The following is a 27,302-nucleotide window of genomic DNA, read 5'->3' on the forward strand; positions in this document are numbered from 1 at the left end:
GCCTGGAGCCTGTGACAGGTGCAGGGGAGTGTCGTCAAGGAAGCAGCTGGAAGATAACTGGAGAGGGGTCTGTGGGGCCATCAGTCTGGTGAGGAAACCCAGGAGTGTCCTACGGGAGGGGCGTGGCTTTGTCTGGCTCAAGGGGAGGGGTTAGTAATAGTGAATGCAGGGACTGCTTCTGTCCTCCGTGTCCTGGGCTCTGTGTATGTGTAGAAGCTCTAAGGTTGTAAATAATGAGACCTGACAGGTTGTGGCATAAATGATGACTTCTGGTCATTCCTTCTCTTTTGTCAGAAGTGAGGTGTCTGTTACCCCAATTGATTGTGTACTACTGAGAAGAACAATATAACTCTCAGTGTACGGAATGCAGTGTGACCTTGGGAGACACCTCACATACACTAAGATGTATAAACAGTTCACAGTTCCCATATGGTCTAGAGGTTAGGATTCCTGGTTTTCACCCAGGCGTCCTGGGTTCGACTCCCGGTATGGGAAATCCATATTTTTTTTTTTCACTACTCAGACATTTTAATCTTTCTCAGTTTTTTTCTATAAACCTAAATGCACCTAAAGTCTTAATAAATGTCACTTGCTTTGTCTTCTGCTTCCATCTAATGCCGTCAGAGGTTTACACCGACCCCCAAATCTACTGCCCTCTCTCCCCAGCCCTTGACCTGTACATTAATACTATGAAGGGTTATTCCTTGTTTTTCTTTTATTGCACAACAAAAAGTACAGATTATATAAAGAGACCGGGGCACAGAGAAGAAGGCAGCAATTGACTGTGGTCCCACCATGGGAAATTCGCATTTTATTACCTGCCCCGTCCATACTGTGGGTTCATCATTTGTTTTATGACATGATTCCCCTGCTGTGTTGTTTCTAGTATAAGACTTGAGTACTTTATGTGTTTTATATCATCTGTGATATTGCAGCTGTTGTTTGCAGTGTCCACATTTTGCAACCAGTGTGCTTTGTACCCTCACTGCTGCTCTCTCAGAGAGGGTAGGCTGAACACTACCGGTAGTATCAGACACCAGAGATGCCTCCTGTACCTGGAATAAAACTCTGCTTCTTTGTAAGAAATACAGGGGTGAAGATCTGCTGCATTCACAGTGACCCACTGACCCTTTTACAAAGGTTCCCAGCCGTGCAAAGACTCTTGGTGGTTAGTTAAGGGGCCATGCTAAATGGAGATTTCGAAGCATCAGACGAGACGTTTTCTTTGTTTCTGCATCAGCAAAAGTATATTTCTGTTTTTATGTTATTACTTGTGAAATACACATTTTAGTTGTGCTGTTGGATTTGTCATGTTTGATTTACAGTGTGAACGAATTCAAGCGATAGACAGTAGGTGGCGACTGACACTGCTTCAGGACTCCTAGGGTTGAGGATCGTGGACGTTGGTTCCATCGTGTAATGATTAGCACTCTGGACTCTGAATCCAGCAATCTGAGTTCCAATATCGGTAGGACCTGGAATGTTTGTAATAATACTTTTGTTTTAATTTATTGCAGGTCTTGAGCAGGAAACCATTTGTATCTCTGACATAACCCGTCTCTTCCTCTTTTCATTCCCCTCGTGGTTTCTGCGGTTTGGGGGCATCTATACATTATTCTATAGGCGTTGCTGGGGACACTTGATGCTACAAACAGGTGTTGTCTACGTCCTGTGTCTGTGTGGACACCTCTCTACTCTGGCTACACAACTGTAAGATGCACAGTGTGGAGCTGACTCCACTTGGCCTTCACACCGGATAACTTACAAGGAGAGAGAAACTTACGAAAATGTACGGTGTGAAAGAACGACTTTACCAAAGTGTTAATGTATGAAATTGCCCTTTGCTTTTTTTTTGTGAGTTGCAAATGGTAACCTTTGACTAAAGCAAGTACCCAAAAATAAACAGTTTTCAGCTGGACTCATATAACTTGCATTTGCAGTGGAAGATCTGCCTGGAGCAGTATATGAGTGTGAAAAGGTCTCTAGTTTTGTCTTGAAATACCAAAGACTTCGGCGCTCTCTAACAGTCTCCTTCAACATCACATCCTGATGCTGAACAGTATTAGCACATAAATGAATAAAAAACTGGCTGACGTGTACATGCACATGTGTGCATATGTACCACGGTGCTATAGTCTGATGACATACATGTGCCAGTCTGTGGGGTCAAAGGGCAGTCAGAAGTTACTGGGCCACAGTTGTATCAATGAGGACTGTGTACTTCCTGTGCCCTGGGGCATTCGTACTCTGGTCCCTCAAACTATAGTGGAAGCCCCCCTTTAGCACATGACTCTCAGAATAACAAGTCAGATAAGACATTAGTGTAACTGGGTACTCACACTTGTGAAAGGCACAAGTGCAAGTAGTGAACTGCAACCTGACCTCACAGCATACACTTTAGACATCCTTTGTAAACACACACACATATTTTCAGTCTAACTTGATTACATTTTACATCAATAAATATGGTAATATTTGTACTTGAAATGTTTAATTTGCCTACCTTTGGCGCATATTCCTAGTACCTTATATTTGAACTTTTCTCCATTCCGGTGTATACAATTGGTATAATGTCAGAAAGGGAGAAGACTACCGAGAATTCTTAAGAATGTGTGCTTACATGCTTTTAAGAACATATGTCTGGTGTTGTGACAAAACAGCAGTGACCACTTCAGCTCAGCACTTGCTTCTTCCTCTGCTGTCCCAAAATATTGTGGAATTACTAGTCTCTGCGCCTCTGACAAGGCTGCTGACATCCAATTGATGATTTGTAGCCTTGTTGGCTGTGAGTGCTTTGGCTGTGCTGCCCCCTGGCAGTCACTCTGTGAAGATGCAGGTACCTGGGAACAACCCAGACTACTTCTGAGCTGTTTCTTCTCTGTGTGAACCAATCCAGTGTCAGGACTGGAGTCGGTGCTGTTAGTAGATAGAGAAGGAGTATAACTCGAGCCCCAGGAGGGCAGCCTGGAGCCTGTGACAGGTGCAGGGGAGTGTCGTCAAGGAAGCAGCTGGAAGATAACTGGAGAGGGGTCTGTGGGGCCATCAGTCTGGTGAGGAAACCCAGGAGTGTCCTACGGGAGGGGCGTGGCTTTGTCTGGCTCAAGGGGAGGGTTTAGTAATAGTGAATGCAGGGACTGCTGCTGTCCTCCGTGTCCTGGGCTCTGTGTATGTGTAGAAGCTCTAAGGTTGTAAATAATGAGACCTGACAGGTTGTGGCAGAAATGATGACTTCTGGTCATTCCTTCTCTTTTGTCAGAAGTGAGGTGTCTGTTACCCCAATTGATTGTGTACTACTGAGAAGAACAATATAACTCTCAGTGTACGGAATGCAGTGTGACCTTGGGAGACACCTCACATACACTAAGCTGTATAAAAAGTTCACAGTTCCCATATGGTCTAGCGGTTAGGATTCCTGGTTTCCACCCAGGCGGCCCGAGTTCGACTCCTGGTATGGAAAATCCATATTTTTTTTTTTCACTACTCAGACATTTTAATCTTTCTCAGTTTTTTTCTATAAACCTAAATGCACCTAAAGTCTTAATAAATGTCACTTGCTTTGTCTTCTGCTTCCATCTAATGCCGTCAGAGGTTTACACCGACCCCCAAATCTACAGCCCTCTCTCCCCAGCCCTTGACCTGTACATTAATACTATGAAGGGTTATTCCTTGTTTTTCTTTTATTGCACCACAAAAAGTACAGATTATATAAAGAGACCGGGGCACAGAGAAGAAGGGAGCAATTGACTGTGGTCCCACCATGGGAAATTCGCATTTTATTACCTGCCCCGTCCATACTGTGGGTTCATCATTTGTTTTATGACATGATTCCCCTGCTGTGTTGTTTCTAGTATAAGACTTGAGTACTTTATGTGTTTTATATCATCTGTGATATTGCAGCTGTTGTTTGCAGTGTCCACATTTTGCAACCAGTGTGCTTTGTACCCTCACTGCTGCTCTCTCAGAGAGGGTAGGCTGAACACTACCGGTAGTATCAGACACCAGAGATGCCTCCTGTACCTGGAATAAAACTCTGCTTCTTTGTAAGAAATACAGGGGTGAAGATCTGCTGCATTCACAGTGACCCACTGACCCTTTTACAAAGGTTCCCAGCCGTGCAAAGACTCTTGGTGGTTAGTTAAGGGGCCATGCTAAATGGAGATTTCGAAGCATCAGACGAGACGTTTTCTTTGTTTCTGCATCAGCAAAAGTATATTTCTGTTTTTATGTTATTACTTGTGAAATACACATTTTAGTTGTGCTGTTGGATTTGTCATGTTTGATTTACAGTGTGAACGAATTCAAGCGATAGACAGTAGGTGGTGACTGACACTGCTTCAGGACTCCTAGGGTTGAGGATCGTGGACGTTGGTTCCATCGTGTAATGATTAGCACTCTGGACTCGGAATCCAGCAATCTGAGTTCCAATATCGGTAGGACCTGGAATGTTTGTAATAATACTTTTGTTTTAATTTATTGCAGTCTTGAGCAGGAAACCATTTGTATCTCTGACATAACCCGTCTCTTCCTCTTTTCATTCCCCTCGCGGTTTCTGCCGTTTGGGGTCATCTATACATTATTCTATAGGCGTTGCTGGGGACACTTGATGCTACACACAGGTGTTGTCTACGTCCTGTGTCTGTGTGGACACCTCTCTACTCTGGCTACACAACTGTAAGATGCACAGTGTGGACCTGACTCCACTTGGCCTTCACACCGGATAACTTACAAGGAGAGAGAAACTTACGGAAATGTACGGTGTGAAAGAACGACTTTACCAAAGTGTTCATGTATGAAATTGCCCTTTGCTTTTTTTTTGTGAGTTGCAAATGGTAACCTTTGACTAAAGCAAGTACCCAAAAATAAACAGTTTTCAGCTGGACTCATATAACTTGCATTTGCAGTGGAAGATCTGCCTGGAGCAGTATATGAGTGTGAAAAGGTCTCTAGTTTTGTCTTGAAATACCAGAGACTTCGGCGCTCTCCACCAGTCTCCTTCGACATCACATCCTGATGCTGAACAGTATTAGCACATAAATGAATAAAAAACTGGCTGACGTGTACATGCACATGTGTGCATATGTACCACGGTGCTATAGTCTGATGACATATATGTGCCAGTCTGTGGGGTCAAAGGGCAGTCAGAAGTTACTGGGCCACAGTTGTATCAATGAGGACTGTGTACTTCCTGTGCCCTGGGGCATTCGTACTCTGGTCCCTCAAACTAGGGTGGAAGCCCCCCTTTAGCACATGACTCTCAGAATAACAAGTCAGAGCAGACATTAGTGTAACTGGGTACTCACACTTGTAATAGGCACAAGTGCAAATAGTGAACTGCAACCTGACCTCACAGCATACACTTTAGACATCCTTTGTAAACACACACACATATTTTCAGTCTAACTTGTTTACATTTTACATCAATAAATATGGTAATATTTGTACTTAAAATGTTTAATTTGCCTACCTTTGGCGCATATTCCTAGTACCTTATATTTTAACTTTTCTCCATTCGGGTGTATACAATTGGTATAATGTCAGAAAGGGAGAAGACGACCGAGAATTCCTAAGAATGTGTGCTTACATGCTTTTAAGAACATATGTCTGGTGTTGTGACAAAACAGCAGTGACCACTTCAGCTCAGCACTTGCTTCTTTCTCTGCTGTCCCAAAATATTGTGGAATTACTAGTCTCTGCGCCTCTGACAAGGCTGCTGACATCCAATTGATGATTTGTAGCTTGTGGGCTGTGAGTGCTTTGGCTGTGCTGCCCCCTGGCAGTCACTCTGTGAAGATGCAGGTACCTGGGAACAACCCAGACTACTTCTGAGCTGTTTCTTCTCTGTGTGAACCAATCCAGTGTCAGGACTGGAGTCGGTGCTGTTAGTAGATAGAGAAGGAGTATAACTCGAGCCCCAGGAGGGCAGCCTGGAGCCTGTGACAGGTGCAGGGGAGTGTCGTCAAAGAAGTAGCTGGAAGATAACTGGAGAGGGGTCTGTGGGGCCATCAGTCTGGTGAGGAAACCGAGGAGTGTCCTACGGGAGGGGCTTGGCTTTGTCTGGCTCAAGGGGAGGGGTTAGTAATAGTGAATGCAGGGACTGCTGCTGTCCTCCGTGTCCTGGGCTCTGTGTATGTGTAGAAGCTCTAAGGTTGTAAATAATGAGACCTGACAGGTTGTGGCAGAAATGATGACTTCTGGTCATTCCTTCTCTTTTGTCAGAAGTGAGGTGTCTGTTACCCCAATTGATTGTGTACTACTGAGAAGAAGAATATAACTCTCAGTGTACGGAATGCAGTGTGACCTTGGGAGACACCTCACATACACTAAGCTGTATGAAAAGTTCACAGTTCCCATATGGTCTAGCGGTTAGGATTCCTGGTTTTCACCCAGGCGGCCCGGGTTTGACTCCCGGTACGGGAAATCCATATTTTTTTTTTTCACTACTCAGACATTTTAATCTTTCTCAGTTTTTTTCTATAAACCTAAATGCACCTAAAGTCTTAATAAATGTCACTTGCTTTGTCTTCTGCTTCCATCTAATGCCGTCAGAGGTTTACACCGACCCCCAAATCTACTGCCCTCTCTCCCCAGCCCTTGACCTGTACATTAATACTATGAAGGGTTATTCCTTGTTTTTCTTTTATTGCACAACAAAAAGTACAGATTATATAAAGAGACCGGGGCACAGAGAAGAAGGCAGCAATTGACTGTGGTGCCACCACGGGAAATTCGCATTTTATTACCTGTCCCATCCATACTGTGGGTTCATCATTTGTTTTATGACATGATTCCCCTGCTGTGTTGTTTCTAGTATAAGACTTGAGTACTTTATGTGTTTTATATCATCTGTGATATTGCAGCTGTTGCTTGCAGTGTCCACATTTTGCAACCAGTGTGCTTTGTACCCTCACTGCTGCTCTCTCAGAGAGGGTAGGCTGAACACTACCGGTAGTATCAGACACCAGAGATGCCTCCTGTACCTGGAATAAAACTCTGCTTCTTTGTAAGAAATACAGGGGTGAAGATCTGCTGCATTCAAAGTGACCCACTGACCCTTTTACAAAGGTTCCCAGCCGTGCAAAGACTCTTGGTGGTTAGTTAAGGGGCCATGCTAAATGGAGATTTCGAAGCATCAGACGAGACGTTTTCTTTGTTTCTGCATCAGCAAAAGTATATTTCTGTTTTTATGTTATTACTTGTGAAATACACATTTTAGTTGTGCTGTTGGATTTGTCATGTTTGATTTACAGTTTGAACGAATTCAGACGATAGACAGTAGGTGGCGACTGACACTGCTTCAGGACTCCTAGGGTTGAGGATCGTGGACGTTGGTTCCATCGTGTAATGATTAGCACTCTGGACTCTGAATCCAGCAATCTGAGTTCCAATATCGGTAGGACCTGGAATGTTTGTAATAATACTTTTGTTTTAATTTATTGCAGGTCTTGAGTAGGAAACCATTTGTATCTCTGACATAACCCGTCTCTTCCTCTTTTCATTCCCCTTGTGGTTTCTGCGGTTTGGGGGCATCTATACATTATTCTATAGGCATTGCTGGGGACACTTGATGCTACACACAGGTGTTGTCTACGTCCTGTGTCTGTGTGGACACCTCTCTACTCTGGCTACACAACTGTAAGATGCACAGTGTGGACCTGACTCCACTTGGCCTTCACACCGGATAACTTACAAGGAGAGAGAAACTTACGGAAATGTACGGTGTGAAAGAACGACTTTACCAAAGTGTTAATGTATGAAATTGCCCTTTGCTTTTTTTTTGTGAGTTGCAAATGGTAACGTTTGACTAAAGCAAGTTCCCAAAAAATAAACAGTTTTCAGCTGGACTCATATAACTTGCATTTGCAGTGGAAGATCTGCCTGGAGCAGTATATGAGTGTGAAAAGGTCTCTAGTTTTGTCTTGAAATACCAGAGACTTCGGCGCTCTCTAAGAGTCTCCTTCGACATCACATCCTGATGCTGAACAGTATTAGTACATAAATGAATAAAAAACTGGCTGACGTGTACATGCACATGTGTGCATATGTACCACGGTGCTATAGTCTGATGACATATATGTGCCAGTCTGTGGGGTCAAAGGGCAGTCAGAAGTTACTGGGCCACAGTTGTATCAATGAGGACTGTGTACTTCCTGTGCCCTGGGGCATTCGTACTCTGGTCCCTCAAACTAGGGTGGAAGCCCCCCTTTAGTACATGACTCTCAGAATAACATGTCAGAGAAGACATTAGTGTAACTGGGTACTTACACTTGTGAAAGGCACAAGTGCAAGTAGTGAACTGCAACCTGACCTCACAGCATACACTTTAGACATCCTTTGTAAACACACCCACATATTTTCAGTCTAACTTGTTTACATTTTACATCAATAAATATGGTAATATTTGTACTTGAAATGTTTAATTTGCCTACCTTTGGCGCATATTCCTAGTACCTTATATTTTAACTTTTCTCCATTCGGGTGTATACAATTGGTATAATGTCAGAAAGGGAGAAGACGACCGAGAATGCCTAAGAATGTGCGCTTACATGCTTTTAAGAACATATGTCTGGTGTTGTGACAAAACAGCAGTGACCACTTCAGCTCAGCACTTGCTTCTTCCTCTGCTGTCCCAAAATATTGTGCAATTACTAGTCTCTGAGCCTCTGACAAGGCTGCTGACATCCAATTGATGATTTTTAGCCTTGTGGGCTGTGAGTGCTTTGGCTGTGCTGCCCCCTGGCTGTCACTCTGTGAAGATGCAGGTACCTGGGAACAACCCAGACTACTTCTGAGCTGTTTCTTCTCTGTGTGAACCAATCCAGTGTCAGGACTGGAGTCGGTGCTGTTAGTAGATAGAGAAGGAGTATAACTCGAGCCCCAGGAGGGCAGCCTGGAGCCTGTGACAGGTGCAGGGGAGTGTCGTCAAGGAAGTAGCTGGAAGATAACTGGAGAGGGGTCTGTGGGGCCATCAGTCTGGTGAGGAAACCCAGGAGTGTCCTACGGGAGGGGCGTGGCTTTGTCTGGCTCAAGGGGAGGGGTTAGTAATAGTGAATGCAGGGACTGCTGCTGTCCTCCGTGTCCTGGGCTCTGTGTATGTGTAGAAGCTCTAAGGTTGTAAATAATGAGACCTGACAGGTTGTGGCAGAAATGATGACTTCTGGTCATTCCTTCTCTTTTGTCAGAAGTGAGGTGTCTGTTACCCCAATTGATTGTGTACTACTGAGAAGAACAATATAACTCCCAGTGTACGGAATGCAGTGTGACCTTGGGAGACACCTCACATACACTAAGCTGTATGAAAAGTTATCAGTTCCCATGTGGTCTAGCGGTTAGGATTCCTGGTTTTCACCCAGGCGGCCCGGGTTCGACTCCCGGTATGGGAAATCCATTTTTTTTTTTTCACTACTCAGACATTTTAATCTTTCTCAGTTTTTTTCTATAAACCTAAATGCACCTAAAGTCTTAATAAATGTCACTTGCTTTGTCTTCTGCTTCCATCTAATGCCGTCAGAGGTTTACACCGACCCCCAAATCTACTGCCCTCTCTCCCCAGCCCTTGACCTGTACATTAATACTATGAAGGGTTATTCCTTGTTTTTCTTTTATTGCACAACAAAAAGTACAGATTATATAAAGAGACCGGGGCACAGAGAAGAAGGCAGCAATTGACTGTGGTGCCACCATGGGAAATTCGCATTTTATTACCTGTCCTGTCCATACTGTGGGTTCATCATTTGTTTTATGACATGATTCCCCTGCTGTGTTGTTTCTAGTATAAGACTTGAGTACTTTATGTGTTTTATATCATCTGTGATATTGCAGCTGTTGTTTGCAGTGTCCACATTTTGCAACCAGTGTGCTTTGTACCCTCACTGCTGCTCTCTCAGAGAGGGTAGGCTGAACACTACCGGTAGTATCAGACACCAGAGATGCCTCCTGTACCTGGAATAAAACTCTGCTTCTTTGTAAGAAATACAGGGGTGAAGATCTGCTGCATTCACAGTGACCCACTGACCCTTTTACAAAGGTTCCCAGCCGTGCAAAGACTCTTGGTGGTTAGTTAAGGGGCCATGCTAAATGGAGATTTCGAAGCATCAGACGAGACGTTTTCTTTGTTTCTGCATCAGCAAAAGTATATTTCTGTTTTTATGTTATTACTTGTGAAATACACATTTTAGTTGTGCTGTTGGATTTGTCATGTTTGATTTACAGTGTGAACGAATTCAAGCGATAGACAGTAGGTGGCGACTGACACTGCTTCAGGACTCCTAGGGTTGAGCATCGTGGACGTTGGTTCCATCGTGTAATGATTAGCACTCTGGACTCTGAATCCAGCAATCTGAGTTCCAATATCGGTAGGACCTGGAATGTTTGTAATAATACTTTTGTTTTAATTTATTGCAGGTCTTGAGCAGGAAACCATTTGTATCTCTGACATAACCCGTCTCTTCCTCTTTTCATTCCCCTCGTGGTTTCTGCGGTTTGGGGGCATCTATACATTATTCTATAGGCGTTGCTGGGGACACTTGATGCTACACACAGGTGTTGTCTACGTCCTGTGTCTGTGTGGACACCTCTCTACTCTGGCTACACAACTGTAAGATGCACAGTGTGGACCTGACTCCACTTGGCCTTCACACCGGATAACTTACAAGGAGAGAGAAACTTACGGAAATGTACGGTGTGAAAGAACGACTTTACCAAAGTGTTAATGTATGAAATTGCCCTTTGCTTTTTTTTTGTGAGTTGCAAATGGTAACCTTTGACTAAAGCAAGTACCCAAAAATAAACAGTTTTCAGCTGGACTCATATAACTTGCATTTGCAGTGGAAGATCTGCCTGGAGCAGTATATGAGTGTGAAAAGGTCTCTAGTTTTGTCTTGAAATACCAGAGACTTCGGCGCTCTCTAACAGTCTCCTTCGACATCACATCCTGATGCTGAACAGTATTAGTACATAAATGAATAAAAAACTGGCTGACGTGTACATGCACATGTGTGCATATGTACCACGGTGCTATAGTCTGATGACATATATGTGCCAGACTGTGGGGTCAAAGGGCAGTCAGAAGTTACTGGGCCACAGTTGTATCAATGAGGACTGTGTACTTCCTGTGCCCTGGGGCATTCGTACTCTGGTCCCTCAAACTAGGGTGGAAGCCCCCCTTTAGTACATGACTCTCAGAATAACAAGTCAGAGAAGACATTAGTGTAACTGGGTACTCACACTTGTGAAAGGCACAAGTGCAAGTAGTGAACTGCAACCTGACCTCACAGCATACACTTTGGACATCCTTTGTAAACACACCCACATATTTTCAGTCTAACTTGTTTACATTTTACATCAATAAATATGGTAATATTTGTACTTGAAATGTTTAATTTGCCTACCTTTGGCGCATATTCCTAGTACCTTATATTTTAACTTTTCTCCATTCGGGTGTATACAAATGGTATAATGTCAGAAAGGGAGAAGACGACCGAGAATGCCTAAGAATGTGCGCTTACATGCTTTTAAGAACATATGTCTGGTGTTGTGACAAAACAGCAGTGACCACTTCAGCTCAGCACTTGCTTCTTCCTCTGCTGTCCCAAAATATTGTGGAATTACTAGTCTCTGAGCCTCTGACAAGGCTGCTGACATCCAATTGATGATTTGTAGCCTTGTGGGCTGTGAGTGCTTTGGCTGTGCTGCCCCCTGGCAGTCACTCTGTGAAGATGCAGGTACCTGGGAACAACCCAGACTACTTCTGAGCTGTTTCTTCTCTGTGTGAACCAATCCAGTGTCAGGACTGGAGTCGGTGCTGTTAGTAGATAGAGAAGGAGTATAACTCGAGACCCAGGAGGGCAGCCTGGAGCCTGTGACAGGTGCAGGGGAGTGTCGTCAAGGAAGCAGCTGGAAGATAACTGGAGAGGGGTCTGTGGGGCCATCAGTCTGGTGAGGAAACCCAGGAGTGTCCTATGGGAGGGGCGTGGCTTTGTCTGGCTCAAGGGGAGGGGTTAGTAATAGTGAATGCAGGGACTGCTTCTGTCCTCCGTGTCCTGGGCTCTGTGTATGTGTAGAAGCTCTAAGGTTGTAAATAATGAGACCTGACAGGTTGTGGCAGAAATGATGACTTCTGGTCATTCCTTCTCTTTTGTCAGAAGTGAGGTGTCTGTTACCCCAATTGATTGTGTACTACTAAGAAAAACAATATAACTCTCAGTGTACGGAATGCAGTGTGACCTTGGGAGACACCTCACATACACTAAGCTGCATAAAAAGTTCACAGTTCCCATATGGTCTAGAGGTTAGGATTCCTGGTTTTCACCCATGCGGCCTGGGTTCGACTCCCGGTGTGGGAAATCCATATTTTTTTTTTTCACTACTCAGACATTTTAATCTTTCTCAGTTTTTTTCTATAAACCTAAATGCACCTAAAGTCTTAATAAATGTCACTTGCTTTGTCTTCTGCTTCCATCTAATGCCGTCAGAGGTTTACACCGACCCCCAAATCTACTGCCCTCTCTCCCCAGCCCTTGACCTGTACATTAATACTATGAAGGGTTATTCCTTGTTTTTCTTTTATTGCACAACAAAAAGTACAGATTATATAAAGAGACCGGGGCACAGAGAAGAAGGCAGCAATTGACTGTGGTCCCACCATGGGAAATTCGCATTTTATTACCTGCCCCGTCCATACTGTGGGTTCATCATTTGTTTTATGACATGATTCCCCTGCTGTGTTGTTTCTAGTATAAGACTTGAGTACTTTATGTGTTTTATATCATCTGTGATATTGCAGCTGTTGTTTGCAGTGTCCACATTTTGCAACCAGTGTGCTTTGTACCCTCACTGCTGCTCTCTCAGAGAGGGTAGGCTGAACACTACCGGTAGTATCAGACACCAGAGATGCCTCCTGTACCTGGAATAAAAATCTGCTTCTTTGTAAGAAATACAGGGGTGAAGATCTGCTGCATTCACAGTGACCCACTGACCCTTTTACAAAGGTTCCCAGCCGTGCAAAGACTCTTGGTGGTTAGTTAAGGGGCCATGCTAAATGGAGATTTCGAAGCATCAGACGAGACGTTTTCTTTGTTTCTGCATCAGCAAAAGTATATTTCTGTTTTTATGTTATTACTTGTGAAATACACATTTTAGTTGTGCTGTTGGATTTGTCATGTTTGATTTACAGTGTGAACGATTTCAAGCGATAGACAGTAGGTGGCGACTGACACTGCTTCAGGACTCCTAGGGTTGAGGATCGTGGACGTTGGTTCCATCGTGTAATGATTAGCACTCTGGACTCTGAATCCAGCAATCTGAGTTCCAATATCGGTAGGACCTGGAATGTTTGTAATAATACTTTTGTTTTAATTTATTGCAGGTCTTGAGCAGGAAACCATTTGTATCTCTGACATAACCCGTCTCTTCCTCTTTTCATTCCCCTTGTGGTTTCTGCGGTTTGGGGGCATCTATACATTATTCTATAGGCGTTGCTGGGGACACTTGATGCTACACACAGGTGTTGTCTACGTCCTGTGTCTGTGTGGACACCTCTCTACTCTGGCTACACAACTGTAAGATGCACAGTGTGGACCTGACTCCACTTGGCCTTCACACCGGATAACTTACAAGGAGAGAGAAACTTACGGAAATGTACGGTGTGAAAGAACGACTTTACCAAAGTGTTAATGTATGAAATTGCCCTTTGCTTTTTTTTGTGAGTTGCAAATGGTAACCTTTGACTAAAGCAAGTACCCAAAAATAAACAGTTTTCAGCTGGACTCATATAACTTGCATTTGCAGTGGAAGATCTGCCTGGAGCAGTATATGAGTGTGAAAAGGTCTCTAGTTTTGACTTGAAATACCAGAGACTTCGGCGCTCTCCACCAGTCTCCTTCGACATCACATCCTGATGCTGAACAGTATTAGCACATAAATGAATAAAAAACTGGCTGACGTGTACATGCACATGTGTGCATATGTACCACGGTGCTATAGTCTGATGACATATATGTGCCAGTCTGTGGGGTCAAAGGGCAGTCAGAAGTTACTGGGCCACAGTTGTATCAATGAGGACTGTGTACTTCCTGTGCCCTGGGGCATTCGTACTCTGGTCCCTCAAACTAGGGTGGAAGCCCCCCTTTAGCACATGACTCTCAGAATAACAAGTCAGAGCAGACATTAGTGTAACTGGGTACTCACACTTGTGAAAGGCACAAGTGCAAGTAGTGAACTGCAACCTGACCTCACAGCATACACTTTAGACATCCTTTGTAAACACACACACATATTTTCAGTCTAACTTGTTTACATTTTACATCAATAAATATGGTAATATTTGTACTTGAAATGTTTAATTTGCCTACCTTTGGCGCATATTCCTAGTACCTTATATTTTAACTTTTCTCCATTCGGGTGTATACAATTGGTATAATGTCAGAAAGGGAGAAGACGACCGAGAATGCCTAAGAATGTGCGCTTACATGCTTTTAAGAACATATGTCTGGTGTTGTGACAAAACAGCAGTGACCACTTCAGCTCAGCACTTGCTTCTTCCTCTGCTGTCCCAAAATATTGTGGAATTACTAGTCTCTGCGCCTCTGACAAGGCTGCTGACATCCAATTGATGATTTGTAACCTTGTGGGCTGTGAGTGCTTTGGCTGTGCTGCCCCCTGGCAGTCACTCTGTGAAGATGCAGGTACCTGGGAACAACCCAGACTACTTCTGAGCTGTTTCTTCTCTGTGTGAACCAATCCAGTGTCAGGACTGGAGTCGGTGCTGTTAGTAGATAGAGAAGGAGTATAACTCGAGCCCCAGGAGGGCAGCCTGGAGCCTGTGACAGGTGCAGGGGAGTGTCGTCAAGGAAGCAGCTGGAAGATAACTGGAGAGGGGTCTGTGGGGCCATCAGTCTGGTGAGGAAACCCAGGAGTGTCCTACGGGAGGGGCGTGGCTTTGTCTGGCTCAAGGGGAGGGGTTAGTAATAGTGAATGCAGGGACTGCTTCTGTCCTCCGTGTCCTGGGCTCTGTGTATGTGTAGAAGCTCTAAGGTTGTAAATAATGAGACCTGACAGGTTGTGGCATAAATGATGACTTCTGGTCATTCCTTCTCTTTTGTCAGAAGTGAGGTGTCTGTTACCCCAATTGATTGTGTACTACTGAGAAGAACAATATAACTCTCAGTGTACGGAATGCAGTGTGACCTTGGGAGACACCTCACATACACTAAGATGTATAAACAGTTCACAGTTCCCATATGGTCTAGAGGTTAGGATTCCTGGTTTTCACCCAGGCGTCCTGGGTTCGACTCCCGGTATGGGAAATCCATATTTTTTTTTTTCACTACTCAGACATTTTAATCTTTCTCAGTTTTTTTCTATAAACCTAAATGCACCTAAAGTCTTAATAAAATGCAGAGGTTTACACCGACCCCCAAATCTACTGCCCTCTCTCCCCAGCCCTTGACCTGTACATTAATACTATGAAGGGTTATTCCTTGTTTTTCTTTTATTGCACAACAAAAAGTACAGATTATATAAAGAGACCGGGGCACAGAGAAGAAGGCAGCAATTGACTGTGGTCCCACCATGGGAAATTCGCATTTTATTACCTGCCCCGTCCATACTGTGGGTTCATCATTTGTTTTATGACATGATTCCCCTGCTGTGTTGTTTCTAGTATAAGACTTGAGTACTTTATGTGTTTTATATCATCTGTGATATTGCAGCTGTTGTTTGCAGTGTCCACATTTTGCAACCAGTGTGCTTTGTACCCTCACTGCTGCTCTCTCAGAGAGGGTAGGCTGAACACTACCGGTAGTATCAGACACCAGAGATGCCTCCTGTACCTGGAATAAAACTCTGCTTCTTTGTAAGAAATACAGGGGTGAAGATCTGCTGCATTCACAGTGACCCACTGACCCTTTTACAAAGGTTCCCAGCCGTGCAAAGACTCTTGGTGGTTAGTTAAGGGGCCATGCTAAATGGAGATTTCGAAGCATCAGACGAGACGTTTTCTTTGTTTCTGCATCAGCAAAAGTATATTTCTGTTTTTATGTTATTACTTGTGAAATACACATTTTAGTTGTGCTGTTGGATTTGTCATGTTTGATTTACAGTGTGAACGAATTCAAGCGATAGAAAGTAGGTGGCGACTGACACTGCTTCAGGACTCCTAGGGTTGAGGATCGTGGACGTTGGTTCCATCGTGTAATGATTAGCACTCTGGACTCTGAATCCAGCAATCTGAGTTCCAATATCGGTAGGACCTGGAATGTTTGTAATAATACTTTTGTTTTAATTTATTGCAGGTCTTGAGCAGGAAACCATTTGTATCTCTGACATAACCCGTCTCTTCCTCTTTTCATTCCCCTCGTGGTTTCTGCGGTTTGGGGGCATCTATACATTATTCTATAGGCGTTGCTGGGGACACTTGATGCTACAAACAGGTGTTGTCTACGTCCTGTGTCTGTGTGGACACCTCTCTACTCTGGCTACACAACTGTAAGATGCACAGTGTGGAGCTGACTCCACTTGGCCTTCACACCGGATAACTTACAAGGAGAGAGAAACTTACGAAAATGTACGGTGTGAAAGAACGACTTTACCAAAGTGTTAATGTATGAAATTGCCCTTTGCTTTTTTTTTGTGAGTTGCAAATGGTAACCTTTGACTAAAGCAAGTACCCAAAAATAAACAGTTTTCAGCTGGACTCATATAACTTGCATTTGCAGTGGAAGATCTGCCTGGAGCAGTATATGAGTGTGAAAAGGTCTCTAGTTTTGTCTTGAAATACCAGAGACTTCGGCGCTCTCCACCAGTCTCCTTCGACATCACATCCTGATGCTGAACAGTATTAGTACATAAATGAATAAAAAACTGGCTGACGTGTACATGCACATGTGTGCATATGTACCACGGTGCTATAGTCTGATGACATATATGTGGTAGACTGTGGGGTCAAAGGGCAGTCAGAAGTTACTGGGCCACTGTTGTATCAATGAGGACTGTGTACTTCCTGTGCCCTGGGGCATTCGTACTCTGGTCCCTCAAACTAGGGTGGAAGCCCCCCTTTAGTACATGACTCTCAGAATAACAAGTCAGAGCAGACATTAGTGTAACTGGGTACTCACACTTGTGAAAGGCACAAGTGCAAGTAGTGAACTGCAACCTGACCTCACAGCATACACTTTAGACATCCTTTGTAAACACACCCACATATTTTCAGTCTAACTTGTTTACAATTTACATCAATAAATATGGTAATATTTGTACTTGAAATGTTTAAGTTGCCTACCTTTGGCGCATATTCCTAGTACCTTATATTTTAACTTTTCTCCATTCGGGTGTATACAATTGGTATAATGTCAGAAAGGGAGAAGACGACCGAGAATTCCTAAGAATGTGCGCTTACATGCTTTTAAGAACATATGTCTGGTGTTGTGACAAAACAGCAGTGACCACTTCAGCTCAGCACTTGCTTCTTCCTCTGCTGTCCCAAAATATTGTGGAATTACTAGTCTCTGAGCCTCTGACAAGGCTGCTGACATCCAATTGATGATTTGTAGCCTTGTGGGCTGTGAGTGCTTTGGCTGTGCTGCCCCCTGGCAGTCACTCTGTGAAGATGCAGGTACCTGGGAACAACCCAGACTACTTCTGAGCTGTTTCTTCTCTGTGTGAACCAATCCAGTGTCAGGACTGGAGTCGGTGCTGTTAGTAGATAGAGAAGGAGTATAACTCGAGCCCCAGGAGGGCAGCCTGGAGCCTGTGACAGGTGCAGGGGAGTGTCGTCAAGGAAGCAGCTGGAAGATAACTGGAGAGGGGTCTGTGGGGCCATCAGTCTGGTGAGGAAACCCAGGAGTGTCCTACGGGAGGGGCGTGGCTTTGTCTGGCTCAAGGGGAGGGGTTAGTAATAGTGAATGCAGGGACTGCTTCTGTCCTCCGTGTCCTGGGCTCTGTGTATCTGTAGAAGCTCTAAGGTTGTAAATAATGAGACCTGACAGGTTGTGGCAGAAATGATGACTTCTGGTCATTCCTTCTCTTTTGTCAGAAGTGAGGTGTCTGTTACCCCAATTGATTGTGTACTACTGAGAAGAACAATATAACTCTCAGTGTACGGAATGCAGTGTGACCTTGGGAGACACCTCACATACACTAAGCTGTATAAAAAGTTCACAGTTCCCATATGGTCTAGAGGTTAGGATTCCTGGTTTTCACCCAGGCGTCCTGGGTTCGACTCCCGGTATGGGAAATCCATATTTTTTTTTTTCACTACTCAGACATTTTAATCTTTCTCAGTTTTTTTCTATAAACCTAAATGCACCTAAAGTCTTAATAAATGTCACTTGCTTTGTCTTCTGCTTCCATCTAATGCCGTCAGAGGTTTACACCGACCCCCAAATCTACTGCCCTCTCTCCCCAGCCCTTGACCTGTACATTAATACTATGAAGGGTTATTCCTTGTTTTTCTTTTATTGCACAACAAAAAGTACAGATTATATAAAGAGACCGGGGCACAGAGAAGAAGGCAGCAATTGACTGTGGTCCCACCATGGGAAATTCGCATTTTATTACCTGCCCCGTCCATACTGTGGGTTCATCATTTGTTTTATGACATGATTCCCCTGCTGTGTTGTTTCTAGTATAAGACTTGAGTACTTTATGTGTTTTATATCATCTGTGATATTGCAGCTGTTGTTTGCAGTGTCCACATTTTGCAACCAGTGTGCTTTGTACCCTCACTGCTGCTCTCTCAGAGAGGGTAGGCTGAACACTACCGGTAGTATCAGACACAAGAGATGCCTCCTGTACCTGGAATAAAACTCTGCTTCTTTGTAAGAAATACAGGGGTGAAGATCTGCTGCATTCACAGTGACCCACTGACCCTTTTACAAAGGTTCCCAGCCGTGCAAAGACTCTTGGTGGTTAGTTAAGGGGCCATGCTAAATGGAGATTTCGAAGCATCAGACGAGACGTTTTCTTTGTTTCTGCATCAGCAAAAGTATATTTCTGTTTTTATGTTATTACTTGTGAAATACACATTTTAGTTGTGCTGTTGGATTTGTCATGTTTGATTTACAGTGTGAACGATTTCAAGCGATAGACAGTAGGTGGCGACTGACACTGCTTCAGGACTCCTAGGGTTGAGGATCGTGGACGTTGGTTCCATCGTGTAATGATTAGCACTCTGGACTCTGAATCCAGCAATCTGAGTTCCAATATCGGTAGGACCTGGAATGTTTGTAATAATACTTTTGTTTTAATTTATTGCAGGTCTTGAGCAGGAAACCATTTGTATCTCTGACATAACCCGTCTCTTCCTCTATTCATTCCCCTCGTGGTTTCTGCGGTTTGGGGGCATCTATACATTATTCTATAGGTGTTGCTGGGGACACTTGATGCTACACACAGGTGTTGTCTACGTCCTGTGTCTGTGTGGACACCTCTCTACTCTGGCTACACAACTGTAAGATGCACAGTGTGGACCTGACTCCACTTGGCCTTCACACCGGATAACTTACAAGGAGAGAGAAACTTACGGAAATGTACGGTGTGAAAGAACGACTTTACCAAAGTGTTAATGTATGAAATTGCCCTTTGCTTTTTTTTGTGAGTTGCAAATGGTAACCTTTGACTAAAGCAAGTACCCAAAAATAAACAGTTTTCAACTGGACTCATATAACTTGCATTTGCAGTGGAAGATCTGCCTGGAGCAGTATATGAGTGTGAAAAGGTCTCTAGTTTTGTCTTGAAATACCAGAGACTTCGGCGCTCTCCACCAGTCTCCTTCGACATCACATCCTGATGCTGAACAGTATTAGCACATAAATGAATAAAAAACTGGCTGACGTGTACATGCACATGTGTGCATATGTACCACGGTGCTATAGTCTGATGACATATATGTGCCAGTCTGTGGGGTCAAAGGGCAGTCAGAAGTTACTGGGCCACAGTTGTATCAATGAGGACTGTGTACTTCCTGTGCCCTGGGGCATTCGTACTCTGGTCCCTCAAACTAGGGTGGAAGCCCCCCTTTAGCACATGACTCTCAGAATAACAAGTCAGAGCAGACATTAGTGTAACTGGGTACTCACACTTGTGAAAGGCACAAGTGCAAGTAGTGAACTGCAACCTGACCTCACAGAATACACTTTAGACATCCTTTGTAAACACACACACATATTTTCAGTCTAACTTGTTTACATTTTACATCAATAAATATGGTAATATTTGTACTTGAAATGTTTAATTTGCCTACCTTTGGCGCATATTCCTAGTACCTTATATTTTAACTTTTCTCCATTCGGGTGTATACAATTGGTATAATGTCAGAAAGGGAGAAGACGACCGAGAATTCTTAAGAATGTGTGCTTACATGCTTTTAAGAACATATGTCTGGTGTTGTGACAAAACAGCAGTGACCACTTCAGCTCAGCACTTGCTTCTTCCTCTGCTGTCCCAAAATATTGTGGAATTACTAGTCTCTGCGCCTCTGACAAGGCTGCTGACATCCAATTGATGATTTGTAGCCTTGTGGGCTGTGAGTGCTTTGGCTGTGCTGCCCCCTGGCAGTCACTCTGTGAAGATGCAGGTACCTGGGAACAACCCAGACTACTTCTGAGCTGTTTCTTCTCTGTGTGAACCAATCCAGTGTCAGGACTGGAGTCGGTGCTGTTAGTAGATAGAGAAGGAGTATAACTCGAGCCCCAGGAGGGCAGCCTGGAGCCTGTGACAAGTGCAGGGGAGTGTCGTCAAGGAAGCAGCTGGAAGATAACTGGAGAGGGGTCTGTGGGGCCATCAGTCTGGTGAGGAAACCCAGGAGTGTCCTACGGGAGGGGCGTGGCTTTGTCTGGCTCAAGGGGAGGGGTTAGTAATAGTGAATGCAGGGACTGCTGCTGTCCTCCGTGTCCTGGGCTCTGTGTATGTGTAGAAGCTCTAAGGTTGTAAATAATGAGACCTGACAGGTTGTGGCATAAATGATGACTTCTGGTCATTCCTTCTCTTTTGTCAGAAGTGAGGTGTCTGTTACCCCAATTGATTGTGTACTACTGAGAAGAACAATATAACTCTCAGTGTACGGAATGCAGTGTGACCTTGGGAGACACCTAAAATACACTAAGCTGTATAAAAAGTTCACAGTTCCCATATGGTCTAGCGGTTAGGATTCCTGGTTTTCACCCAAGTGGCCCGAGTTCGACTCCCGGTATGGAAAATCCATATTTTTTTTTTTCACTACTCAGACATTTTAATCTTTCTCAGTTTTTTTCTATAAACCTAAATGCACCTAAAGTCTTAATAAATGTCACTTGCTTTGTCTTCTTCTTCCATCTAATGCCGTCAGAGGTTTACACCGACCCCCAAATCTACAGCCCTCTCTCCCCAGCCCTTGACCTGTACATTAATACTATGAAGGGGTTATTCCTTGTTTTTCTTTTATTGCACAACAAAAAGTACAGATTATATAAAGAGACCGGGGCACAGAGAAGAAGGCAGCAATTGACTGTGGTCCCACCATGGGAAATTCGCATTTTATTACCTGCCCCGTCCATACTGTGGGTTCATAAATTGTTTTATGACATGATTCCCCTGCTGTGTTGTTTCTAGTATAAGACTTGAGTACTTTATGTGTTTTATATCATCTGTGATATTGCTGCTGTTGTTTGCAGTGTCCACATTTTGCAACCAGTGTGCTTTGTACCCTCACTGCTGCTCTCTCAGAGAGGGTAGGCTGAACACTACCGGTAGTATCAGACACCAGAGATGCCTCCTGTACCTGGAATAAAACTCTGCTTCTTTGTAAGAAAAACAGGGGTGAAGATCTGCTGCATTCACAGTGACCCACTGACCCTTTTACGAAGGTTCCCAGCCGTGCAAAGACTCTTGGTGGTTATTTAAGGGGCCATGCTAAATGGAGATTTCAAAGCATCAGACGAGACTTTTTCTTTGTTTCTGCATCAGCAAAAGTATATTTCTGTTTTTATGTTATTACTTGTGAAATACACATTTTAGTTGTGCTGTTGGATTTGTCATGTTTGATTTACAGTGTGAACGAATTCAAGCGATAGACAGTAGGTGGCGACTGACACTGCTTCAGGACTCCTAGGGTTGAGGATCGTGGACGTTGGTTCCATCGTGTAATGATTAGCACTCTGGACTCTGAATCCAGCAATCTGAGTTCCATTATCGGTAGGACCTGGAATGTTTGTAATAATACTTTTGTTTTAATTTATTGCAGGTCTTGAGCAGGAAACCATTTGTATCTCTGACATAACCCGTCTCTTCCTCTTTTCATTCCCCTCGTGGTTTCTGCGGTTTGGGGGCATCTATACATTATTCTATAGGCGTTACTGGGGACACTTGATGCTACACACAGGTGTTGTCTACGTCCTGTGTCTGTGTGGACACCTCTCTACTCTGGCTACACAACTGTAAGATGCACAGTGTGGACCTGACTCCACTTGGCCTTCACACCGGATAACTTACAAGGAGAGAGAAACTTACGGAAATGTACGGTGTGAAAGAACGACTTTACCAAAGTGTTAATGTATGAAATTGCCCTTTGCTTTTTTTTTGTGAGTTGCAAATGGTAACCTTTGACTAAAGCAAGTACCCAAAAATAAACAGTTTTCAGCTGGACTCATATAACTTGCATTTGCAGTGGAAGATCTGCCTGGAGCAGTATATGAGTGTGAAAAGGTCTCTAGTTTTGTCTTGAAATACCAGAGACTTCGGCGCTCTCCACCAGTCTCCTTCGACATCACATCCTGATGCTGAACAGTATTAGCACATAAATGAATAAAAAACTGGCTGACGTGTACATGCACATGTGTGCATATGTACCACGGTGCTATAGTCTGATGACATATATGTGCCAGTCTGTGGGGTCAAAGGGCAGTCAGAAGTTACTGGGCCACAGTTGTATCAATGAGGACTGTGTACTTCCTGTGCCCTGGGGCATTCATACTCTGGTCCCTCAAACTAGGGTGGAAGCCCCCCTTTAGCACATGACTCTCAGAATAACAAGTCAGAGCAGACATTAGTGTAACTGGGTACTCACACTTGTGAAAGGCACAAGTGCAAGTAGTGAACTGCAACCTGACCTCACAGCATACACTTTAGACATCCTTTGTAAACACACACACATATTTTCAGTCTAACTTGTTTACATTTTACATCAATAAATATGGTAATATTTGTACTTGAAATGTTTAATTTGCCTACCTTTGGCGCATATTCCTAGTACCTTATATTTTAACTTTTCTCCATTCGGTTGTATACAATTGGTATAATGTCAGAAAGGGAGAAGACGACCGAGAATGCCTAAGAATGTGCGCTTACATGCTTTTAAGAACATATGTCTGGTGTTGTGACAAAACAGCAGTGACCACTTCAGCTCAGCACTTGCTTCTTCCTCTGCTGTCCCAAAATATTGTGGAATTACTAGTCTCTGCGCCTCTGACAAGGCTGCTGACATCCAATTGATGATTCGTAGCCTTGTGGGCTGTGAGTGCTTTGGCTGTGCTGCCCCCTGGCGGTCACTCTGTGAAGATGCAGGTACCTGGGAACAACCCAGACTACTTCTGAGCTGTTTCTTCTCTGTGTGAACCAATCCAGTGTCAGGACTGGAGTCGGTGCTGTTAGTAGATAGAGAAGGAGTATAACTCGAGCCCCAGGAGGGCAGCCTGGAGCCTGTGACAGGTGCAGGGGAGTGTCGTCAAGGAAGCAGCTGGAAGATAACTGGAGAGGGGTCTGTGGGGCCATCAGTCTGGTGAGGAAACCCAGGAGTGTCCTACAGGAGGGGCGTGGCTTTGTCTGGCTCAAGGGGAGGGGTTAGTAATAGTGAATGCAGGGACTGCTGCTGTCCTCCGTGTCCTGGGCTCTGTGTATGTGTAGAAGCTCTAAGGTTGTAAATAATGAGACCTGACAGGTTGTGGCAGAAATGATGACTTCTGGTCATTCCTTCTCTTTTGTCAGAAGTGAGGTGTCTGTTACCCCAATTGATTGTGTACTACTGAGAAGAACAATATAACTCTCAGTGTACGGAATGCAGTGTGACCTTGGGAGACACCTCACATACACTAAGCTGTATAAAAAGTTCACAGTTCCCATATGGTCTAGCGGTTAGGATTCCTGGTTTTCACCCAGGCGGCCCGGGTTCGACTCCCGGTATGGGAAATCCATATTTTTTTTTTTCACTACTCAGACATTTTAATCTTTCTCAGTTTTTTTCTATAAACCTAAATGCACCTAAAGTCTTAATAAATGTCACTTGCTTTGTCTTCTGCTTCCATCTAATGCCGTCAGAGGTTTACACCGACCCCCAAATCTACAGCCCTCTCTCCCCAGCCCTTGACCTGTACATTAATACTATGAAGGGTTATTCCTTGTTTTTCTTTTATTGCACAACAAAAAGTACAGATTATATAAAGAGACCGGGGCACAGAGAAGAAGGCAGCAATTGACTGTGGTCCCACCATGGGAAATTCGCATTTTATTACCTGCCCCGTCCATACTGTGGGTTCATCATTTGTTTTATGACATGATTCCCCTGCTGTGTTGTTTCTAGTATAAGACTTGAGTACTTTATGTGTTTTATATCATCTGTGATATTGCAGCTGTTGTTTGCAGTGTCCACATTTTGCAACCAGTGTGCTTTGTACCCTCACTGCTGCTCTCTCAGAGAGGGTAGGCTGAACACTACCGGTATTATCAGACACCAGAGATGCCTCCTGTACCTGGAATAAAACTCTGCTTCTTGTAAGAAATACAGGGGTGAAGATCTGCTGCATTCACAGTGACCCACTGACCCTTTTACAAAGGTTCCCAGCCGTGCAAAGACTCTTGGTGGTTAGTTAAGGGGCCATGCTAAATGGAGATTTCGAAGCATCAGACGAGACGTTTTCTTTGTTTCTGCATCAGCAAAAGTATATTTCTGTTTTTATGTTATTACTTGTGAAATACACATTTTAGTTGTGCTGTTGGATTTGTCATGTTTGATTTACAGTGTGAACGAATTCAAGCGATAGACAGTAGGTGGAGACTGACACTGCTTCAGGACTCCTAGGGTTGAGGATCGTGGACGTTGGTTCCATCGTGTAATGATTAGCACTCTGGACTCTGAATCCAGCAATCTGAGTTCCAATATCGGTAGGACCTGGAATGTTTGTAATAATACTTTTGTTTTAATTTATTGCAGGTCTTGAGCAGGAAACCATTTGTATCTCTGACATAACCCGTCTCTTCCTCTTTTCATTCCCCTCGTGGTTTCTGCGGTTTGGGGGCATCTATTCATTATTCTATAGGCGTTACTGGGGACACTTGATGCTACACACAGGTGTTGTCTACGTCCTGTGTCTGTGTGGACACCTCTCTACTCTGGCTACACAACTGTAAGATGCACAGTGTGGACCTGACTCCACTTGGCCTTCACACCGGATAACTTACAAGGAGAGAGAAACTTACGGAAATGTACGGTGTGAAAGAACGACTTTACCAAAGTGTTAATGTATGAAATTGCCCTTTGCTTTTTTTTTGTGAGTTGCAAATGGTAACCTTTGACTAAAGCAAGTACCCAAAAACAAACAGTTTTCAGCTGGACTCATATAACTTGCATTTGCAGTGGAAGATCTGCCTGGAGCAGTATATGAGTGTGAAAAGGTCTCTAGTTTTGTCTTGAAATACCAGAGACTTTGGCGCTCTCCACCAGTCTCCTTCGACATCACATCCTGATGCTGAACAGTATTAGCACATAAATGAATAAAAAACTGGCTGACGTGTACATGCACATGTGTGCATATGTACCACGGTGCTATAGTCTGATGACATATATGTGCCAGTCTGTGGGGTCAAAGGGCAGTCAGAAGTTACTGGGCCACAGTTGTATCAATGAGGACTGTGTACTTCCTGTGCCCTGGGGCATTCATACTCTGGTCCCTCAAACTAGGGTGGAAGCCCCCCTTTAGCACATGACTCTCAGAATAACAAGTCAGAGCAGACATTAGTGTAACTGGGTACTCACACTTGTGAAAGGCACAAGTGCAAGTAGTGAACTGCAACCTGACCTCACAGCATACACTTTAGACATCCTTTGTAAACACACACACATATTTTCAGTCTAACTTGTTTACATTTTACATCAATAAATATGGTAATATTTGTACTTGAAATGTTTAATTTGCCTACCTTTGGCGCATATTCCTAGTACCTTATATTTTAACTTTTCTCCATTCGGGTGTATACAATTGGTATAATGTCAGAAAGGGAGAAGACGACCGAGAATGCCTAAGAATGTGCGCTTACATGCTTTTAAGAACATATGTCTGGTGTTGTGACAAAACAGCAGTGACCACTTCAGCTCAGCACTTGCTTCTTCCTCTGCTGTCCCAAAATATTGTGGAATTACTAGTCTCTGCGCCTCTGACAAGGCTGCTGACATCCAATTGATGATTCGTAGCCTTGTGGGCTGTGAGTGCTTTGGCTGTGCTGCCCCCTGGCGGTCACTCTGTGAAGATGCAGGTACCTGGGAACAACCCAGACTACTTCTGAGCTGTTTCTTCTCTGTGTGAACCAATCCAGTGTCAGGACTGGAGTCGGTGCTGTTAGTAGATAGAGAAGGAGTATAACTCGAGCCCCAGGAGGGCAGCCTGGAGCCTGTGACAGGTGCAGGGGAGTGTCGTCAAGGAAGCAGCTGGAAGATAACTGGAGAGGGGTCTGTGGGGCCATCAGTCTGGTGAGGAAACCCAGGAGTGTCCTACAGGAGGGGCGTGGCTTTGTCTGGCTCAAGGGGAGGGGTTAGTAATAGTGAATGCAGGGACTGCTGCTGTCCTCCGTGTCCTGGGCTCTGTGTATGTGTAGAAGCTCTAAGGTTGTAAATAATGAGACCTGACAGGTTGTGGCAGAAATGATGACTTCTGGTCATTCCTTCTCTTTTGTCAGAAGTGAGGTGTCTGTTACCCCAATTGATTGTGTACTACTGAGAAGAACAATATAACTCTCAGTGTACGGAATGCAGTGTGACCTTGGGAGACACCTCACATACACTAAGCTGTATAAAAAGTTCACAGTTCCCATATGGTCTAGCGGTTAGGATTCCTGGTTTTCACCCAGGCGGCCCGTGTTCGACTCCTGGTATGGGAAATCCATATTTTTTTTTTTCACTACTCAGACATTTTAATCTTTCTCAGTTTTTTTCTATAAACCTAAATGCACCTAAAGTCTTAATAAATATCACTTGCTTTGTCTTCTGCTTCCATCTAATGCCGTCAGAGGTTTACACCGACCCCCAAATCTACAGCCCTCTCTCCCCAGCCCTTGACCTGTACATT

At 44.0% G+C, this 27,302-nt stretch overlaps 7 non-coding genes across 7 annotated transcripts; all 7 read left to right on the plus strand.

Annotated features, from left to right (window-relative positions):
• The first annotated feature begins 423 nt into the window (after window positions 1-423).
• Window positions 424-495, plus strand: TRNAE-UUC (transfer RNA glutamic acid (anticodon UUC)). The gene has a single exon. It is a non-coding gene; the product is annotated as a tRNA-Glu (tRNA).
• Window positions 496-6,345: 5,850 nt separating this feature from the next.
• On the plus strand, window positions 6,346-6,417 carry TRNAE-UUC (transfer RNA glutamic acid (anticodon UUC)). The gene has a single exon. It is a non-coding gene; the product is annotated as a tRNA-Glu (tRNA).
• A 2,891-nt stretch (window positions 6,418-9,308) lies between these two features.
• On the plus strand, window positions 9,309-9,380 carry TRNAE-UUC (transfer RNA glutamic acid (anticodon UUC)). Its single transcript has one exon. It is a non-coding gene; the product is annotated as a tRNA-Glu (tRNA).
• Window positions 9,381-12,269: 2,889 nt separating this feature from the next.
• On the plus strand, window positions 12,270-12,341 carry TRNAE-UUC (transfer RNA glutamic acid (anticodon UUC)). Its single transcript has one exon. It is a non-coding gene; the product is annotated as a tRNA-Glu (tRNA).
• A 2,889-nt stretch (window positions 12,342-15,230) lies between these two features.
• TRNAE-UUC (transfer RNA glutamic acid (anticodon UUC)) lies at window positions 15,231-15,302 on the plus strand. The gene has a single exon. It is a non-coding gene; the product is annotated as a tRNA-Glu (tRNA).
• A 2,855-nt stretch (window positions 15,303-18,157) lies between these two features.
• On the plus strand, window positions 18,158-18,229 carry TRNAE-UUC (transfer RNA glutamic acid (anticodon UUC)). The gene has a single exon. It is a non-coding gene; the product is annotated as a tRNA-Glu (tRNA).
• A 5,852-nt stretch (window positions 18,230-24,081) lies between these two features.
• On the plus strand, window positions 24,082-24,153 carry TRNAE-UUC (transfer RNA glutamic acid (anticodon UUC)). The gene has a single exon. It is a non-coding gene; the product is annotated as a tRNA-Glu (tRNA).
• The last annotated feature ends 3,149 nt before the right edge of the window (window positions 24,154-27,302 follow it).

Source organism: Pleurodeles waltl, unplaced genomic scaffold, assembly GCF_031143425.1.
Source record: "Pleurodeles waltl isolate 20211129_DDA unplaced genomic scaffold, aPleWal1.hap1.20221129 scaffold_39, whole genome shotgun sequence".
Taxonomy (NCBI): domain Eukaryota; kingdom Metazoa; phylum Chordata; class Amphibia; order Caudata; family Salamandridae; genus Pleurodeles; species Pleurodeles waltl.